The sequence below is a fragment of the Salvelinus alpinus genome, chromosome 3, assembly GCF_045679555.1.
Source record: "Salvelinus alpinus chromosome 3, SLU_Salpinus.1, whole genome shotgun sequence".
Taxonomy (NCBI): domain Eukaryota; kingdom Metazoa; phylum Chordata; class Actinopteri; order Salmoniformes; family Salmonidae; genus Salvelinus; species Salvelinus alpinus.
This window is the reverse complement of record NC_092088.1, coordinates 51,202,512-51,209,223: the sequence shown is the minus strand read 5'-3', so window position 1 is coordinate 51,209,223 and position 6,712 is coordinate 51,202,512.

Below are 6,712 nucleotides of genomic sequence, written 5' to 3'. Positions count from 1 at the left end.
AAGGGATACATCGATGTGTTTACAGCTTAATGTGAAATTACATTTGAATTACTTTATAGTAACAATGTAACAACCTTCGCAGACAATAAGAAATGAAAAAATGTGTCTGACTTTTCTTTACTGAATTTGACATTCATAATCAAACTATTAAAATTGAATTCCCCATTTCAGACTAAAAGCAATAACTTTTAAACATTACTAAATCGTCAACTCATCAAACATTTAGTTGACAATGTTATTTCACAATTTCTTAAAGTTACAGTGCAATTTTGCTCATTACAAACCTTTAAAAACAACATTAAGAGACAGAAATTACATGTGGTTTTCATTTTGTCTGCAGAGGCGAGTGAGAGGACAGTGTGTTTAGGGCTGCTGTGGTGACCGTATTACCGCCACTCCGGTGTTCACGAGTCATTAAGGCAGTCAAATTCCACCTGACCGTTTAGTCAAGCTCTGATGCTGATGATCGTAAATAATTTATCTACCAAATGTTCTAACTGCCTAGTACTCAGCACTCTATTGTCCCTCTAATCCCTCTGACATCATTGCAAGTGTAATCGAAAATCTAATCAAACACTTCATGAGAGCCCATGAGCTCATGTTGCGCAACTGTAACAGTATACCTTCCGTCGCTCTCCTCGCCACGAACCAGTGACCCTCTGCACAATGACAACAGCCACCCTCGAAGCATCATTACCCATTGCTCCACAAAAGCCGCGGCTCTTGCAGAGCAAGGGGAACAACTACTTCAAGGTCTCAGAGTGAGTGACGTCACCAATTGAAACGCTATTAGCGCGCACCCCGCTAACTAGCTAGCCATTTCACATCGGCCACACTCACCCCCCTTTTGACCTCCTCCTTTTCCGCAGCAACCAGTGATCCGGGTCAACAGCATCAATGTAACCATTTACCTTCCGTCCCTCTCCTCACCCCTACCTGGACTCGAACCAGGGATCCTCTGCACACATCGACAACAGCCACCCTCGAAGCATTGTTACCCATCGGTCCACAAAAGCCACGGCTCTTGCAGAGCAAGGGGAACAACTACTTCAAGGTCTCAGAGCGAGTGACGTCACCGATTGAAACGCTATTAGCGCGCACCCCGCTAACTAGCTAGCCATTTCACATCGGTTACACAACATTTCTATGGGCTATGCAATTGCGCGAGAAACCAGAGTGATGGCGTCTACTAAAAAGAGGAGGATCCCATCAGTTTATCAAAATTTTGTGCTAGAAGTTCATTTTTGGAATGCTAATGGTTGTATTAGTTTGGAATCTATCGCATCCCACAACAGTCCCAGACTATATTTGGAATATTAATTTATTGCACAGAATAGGTCAACTTTTGTACTATGGGGGATAGAGTGCTTTTACTGTTCCTTAGGCCTACTCATCTTGTTGGCTAATGAAAAGTAAATGTGGACAGTTCTTCCATTGTCTTCAATATGCACCTCGGGAAAAAGACGTGCGCAGTTGTGTCCCCGATTTTTGAGCCCTAACGAGCAGCCTGGTGACCTAGAGGCAGGAGAGGGAGCACAAGTGACAGTACCCCCTCCCCGACACGTAGCTCCAGCCGCAGGACGCCGACCAAGATGACGATCCCGGGGATCAGGAGCGGACTGGTCACCTCTGCTAAAGTGAGGGAACCTGTCGATCCGGCTGAGGCACGGGAGCATGATGACCTAGAGCGCAGGAGAGAGAGCATACGTGACAGTACTCCCTCCCTGGCGTGTTCGGCTCCAGCCTCAGGATGCCAACCACAGGGACAATCCCGCTTCCACTGAGGTGCAGAAACCTGATAAACCAGCTGAGGAGTGAGAGCCTGATGATCGGGCTGAAACCTCCACGGGAACCTGTTCACCCAGCTTAGGCATGGGAGCCTATCGAACCCGCTGAGGCATGGGAGCCTATCGAACCCGCTTAGGCATGGGAGCCTATCGAACCCGCTGAGGCATGGGAGCCTATCGAACCCGCTTAGGCATGGGAGACTATCGAACCCGCTGAGGCATGGGAGCCTATCGAACCCGCTGAGGCATGGGAGCCTATCGAACCCGCTTAGGCATGGGAGCCTATCGAACCCGCTGAGGCATGGGAGCCTACAAACTGGCTGAGGCCTCCCAGGTAGCTCTGGCTCCAACACCCGAACCCGACATCACCCCCAACACAAAAACAAACAAAAAAACACTCCCTGATGCTTCCCTTTGTTGAGTCTTCATTCTGTAATGATGTACGATGAGAGTCGGGAAGCAAGTTCAAGGAGTGAACACATTTAATAAATAATTGAAGGAAACAAGAAACACAAACAACGCACCGACATGAAACAGCAACAATGACTGCTGGGGAAGAACCAAAGGGAGTGACATATAAAGGGCAGGTAATCAAGGAGGTGATGGAGTCCAGGTGAGTGTCATTATGCGCGTAACACTGGTGACAGGTGTGCGCCCTAACGAGCAGCCTGTGACCTAGAGGCCGGAGAGGGAGCACACATGACACCATGCCACTGCAACAACTCCCAGTGTTAGGGTGAAAAGACATTGATCTTGTCAGTATATCCATAATCTTTGATGAAAGCCATATGCTTTTTTGTGTTTATATAGGTTTTTAGAGTGCAAAAGTGCAATGTAATTCTCAAAATTGTGACTAACTGTTTCATACGTTTTATGTTGATTTAATTTTTACTGACCGGGTTGGAAAACGTTGGCAAAGATTATTACATTGTAAGTGTCAAAAGTAGAGTTCTAAAATCCCACGGCAAACACAACCACAGAGGCAGGCCAAAGTACAACCAAATGTTCTTTATTATAAATTCAGCTTTTACAACAATGACAATACACAGAAAACTATGACCCTATTTATAAATGTATGAAAGGGTTAGGATTTAGGTCTATAGGCTAACTATGAGCACTGGGGCACTGGGGTTCGAAGTCTACAAGGCAAGGCTCTGCATGCTCTCATTCGGCAGCTCCTGCGGGCTGTCATTGTGGTGCCTTTAGTATGTTTTTATCCATTAACCCGCTCTTCTGTTTTCAACAACATTGTCGCTTGACATCACCCTCTAATGCCCATGTGAGCCCATGTGCTCGCAACATTACCTCTACCTGAGCCTGCCAAACGCTACATTCTAGCTTGTTCTCATCAAACCCCAACAAGTGGCTCCCATTAACCATGGCATGACTAACTGTGTAGTAGTGATGGGTACGGCCTCTGAAACATTGGTGTCCCCGCCTTCTGATTGATCCAGAGTCATGTATAAGCAGTGTGTGCAAGAGGGATCCTACCGACAACGTCAAAATGTCAAAAGCAGAGGTCTAAGATCCCACAGCAAACACATGCAAAAGGTTATTTATTATAAATTCAGCTTTTACAACAATACACAGTATCACTACAGCTCGATTAGAAACGCATTAAAGCGTTTCACACATGAGAATGTAAGGAATTAAGTGAAAGGCAATTGTTGTTAACAACCCACGGCACACATGATTGCATTTTTTTTTAAACATACAATACACCTGCATTGAAGCTGCTCAACATTTACATTACCTCAATATTTACATTACATTCAAGTCATGAAGCAGACGCTCCCATCCAGAGCAACCCACTGGAGCAACCAGGGTCAAGCACCCCGCCCAAGGGCACATCGACAGATCCCCCACCCAGTCAAATCGGGGAGACAAAACCTGCGACCTCTCGGCCACCGGCCCAATGCTCCCAACCGCCAGGCTACCAGCACACGTGATTAAAAGGCACTCATAAATAACCATGATGTCAAATAACAAGATATGCTGATATATAATTTAAATAGAATGGCAGTCACTAATTTAGTAAGAGTCAGTGTCACTTGTGACTTAAGTACAATGTATCTAAGAGCGTTAAAACTGTTCTCCTGTCACCTAATTTCTCCTGGTTAGTCTATTGTCTGCAAAGGTTGTTACATTGTAACTAAATACAGTATAAATCTATCCTGTTGCTTAGTCACTTTAACCCTACCTATATGTACGTACATAGCTTCCTCAATTACCCCGTACCCCTCTACATCGACTCGATACTGGTACTCCCTGTAAATAGCCATGTTAAATTGACTTGTTAATGTTATTAATTATTCACTGTGTATTTATTTATTCCTCGTGTCCCCATTTATATACTTTTTTATCTTTAACTCTGCATTGTCGGAAAATAACCCTTAAGTAAGCATTTCACTGTTTGTCTACGCCTGTTGGTTACGAAGCATGTGAAAAGTTATACCCCACTGGGTTTCACATGACATTAAGTTCCTTGCTCCTGGGTAGGTACATGATAATTACATGTATATCATATGCAACTACATTTTTCTTACAGTACACTTGATTCGGTATAACCTTTGAGCCAGGTCATAACATAGAAATAAAGTAATTGAAAATTACCGGTTGTTAATGACAGGGTGTGCCTTGTTTCAATTGTTGTTACCAGGTCCTCGCCTATTTATTATCCTGGTATAACATGTGGATTCAATGGTAGTGGCGCCTTGTAGTTACATGTAACAAGGTCAGATTTTGGTTTGAGTTATTAACATGGTAATACACAGGTGACTTTCAAATGTGTAATTACAAAACATTAGTTACACAGTGGAACAAGGGAAAGTGTAATAACATCAGTAATTACACATTCATTGTTCCAATTGTGTAATAACTGATTCCGCAACAACCCTATGACCATGTAATTACATAGTAACACCTATGTAACTACTATGTTAGTTACATAGTAATAGCGGCAACTTCATGTAAAGTGTTAGCACATTTTTTTTATATTTCTTATATGACCACGTTTTCATGAATTTGATTCTATAATCCTTAAGTCCATTCAAAAGACCAGGGACATGAACACGGAAGTGTAACGTAGCAATGCGCCACTGGCAAAGGGTATTGAGTATGTTAGATAGTTTACCAATCTCTTTGTCTAATGCATTGTGTATACAAATACATGCTCATAGTATATTGCAAGGTATAGCTAAATGCATACTGAATTTTTTGCACCAAATATGTCTATTAGGCTTAATCAGCATATCAAACAGCTCAACATATTCTTTATAATTTTCACTTTCTTGTTTATGGTACCTTAATATAGCTTTCTTATTATTCAAATGTTGTTATTCATATGTGTAGGCCTACAGTACCTCAGTGTCAAACCTGTTTCATTGCTTGGTTTGTCATCGTGGGCGCTGCACTGCAACATTGCATCTTGATTGTCTAAGTTCACTCATAACACAACCTGGGAGTTGCTGGAAGTTATTAGTGTGGTTACTGTAGATAGAGAGGAATGGAATTGAGCAATATGACCAATTAAACAGATCAAAATAATTAAGTGTGACAGAAACAATTGATTGTATCATGTGTTTTTCTCTGTGCCTCCTGTTTACTTTAAAAAGTGCATTAGGATAATGGGGAAATTTGAACCCATTGTAATTTCTAGACTATATAACTGATGTGCAGGCCTGTATGGAAAATAGTGATTTCTCTGACTATAATACCTTTATGCATTATAACCTTATACCTCAAAAAGTCACAATATAACATAGTCAATCATCTCTCCTTCCCTCAACGTAAAAATAAAAAGTGAAATTGCTGTCTGGTTATTGCCTAAATCCATCTCAGTCGTCAGAAAAGCTGCACGTTTTCACTGTTGTTAAGGGCTGAAAACCGGAATCCCCTTGGAGTTGCACCCTAAGGAACACATTTAATGCAAGGAAAACATCCCAGCCATCAACCAAAAATGACGGATTGAAAATAATGTGTAGCCATCTAGGGAATCCCTCACCAGACAAGAGAACAGACTGCATTGTTTTTCTCATTTATTTGATATATAGAACAGAAAAGAGGGGAAAAAATGAGCGATGTTCTGGTAAGATAGGCACATATATTTTTCCATAAACAAAGAAATACAATACTTTAATGTAAGGATCATGTCAAATCCATAAGACAAAGAAATACAAGACTTTAATGTAAGGATCATGTCAAATCATGACATTGTTTCAACGTAGGTGTACAAATCATTAACATTTGACTCTTCCATTGCTTGCATGCTTTTCAACAAATGCTTTAATATCAAATGTATAAAAATTATGAAAGTTAGCATACTACAGCTGTACATAAATACATAAATGAAGGTTTCCCTACCAGAGCAATGAAATTAAGAGCAAGAGCCAGAGTCAGGCAGTGCACTCAGAGGACCATGAAAATGGTGTGCACACCATCTAGATCCTAATGGATTTGCCACCTGCAGAAAGGGACTGTAGTGTAGAGCCACTGATGTTCTAAACAAAGGTGTGAAATTTACAGGCAGACAGAATCCACTCGTGTGATCGAGTGCCTCCATTCCTCAACGGAAGCTGGGGCATTTTTGTTGATCCCCGAAGAAATATCCTGAAGAACGTTGGGCAAAATATGAGTGGCACTAGAAATATGAGGGGCACTAAAATACAGTTGAGCTTGAAATTAGATTTCGGATGGCACATGTTTGTGATTCTTCCTGCAGTACATTTGATATCTTCTAAAACTGTTTATCACATGGGGTGATTGTTAGAGTTGAAGGCTAGGGTCATTGGGAACATGGCCTATTTGGTACTGTATACCGGTTTGTATTTCGCTTCCTAGTTGCAACTGATATTTTTTTATATTGATAACCCTTTTCCACTCCTCAATAATATTGACTATTTACAAATGTTGAATGATTGGAACTG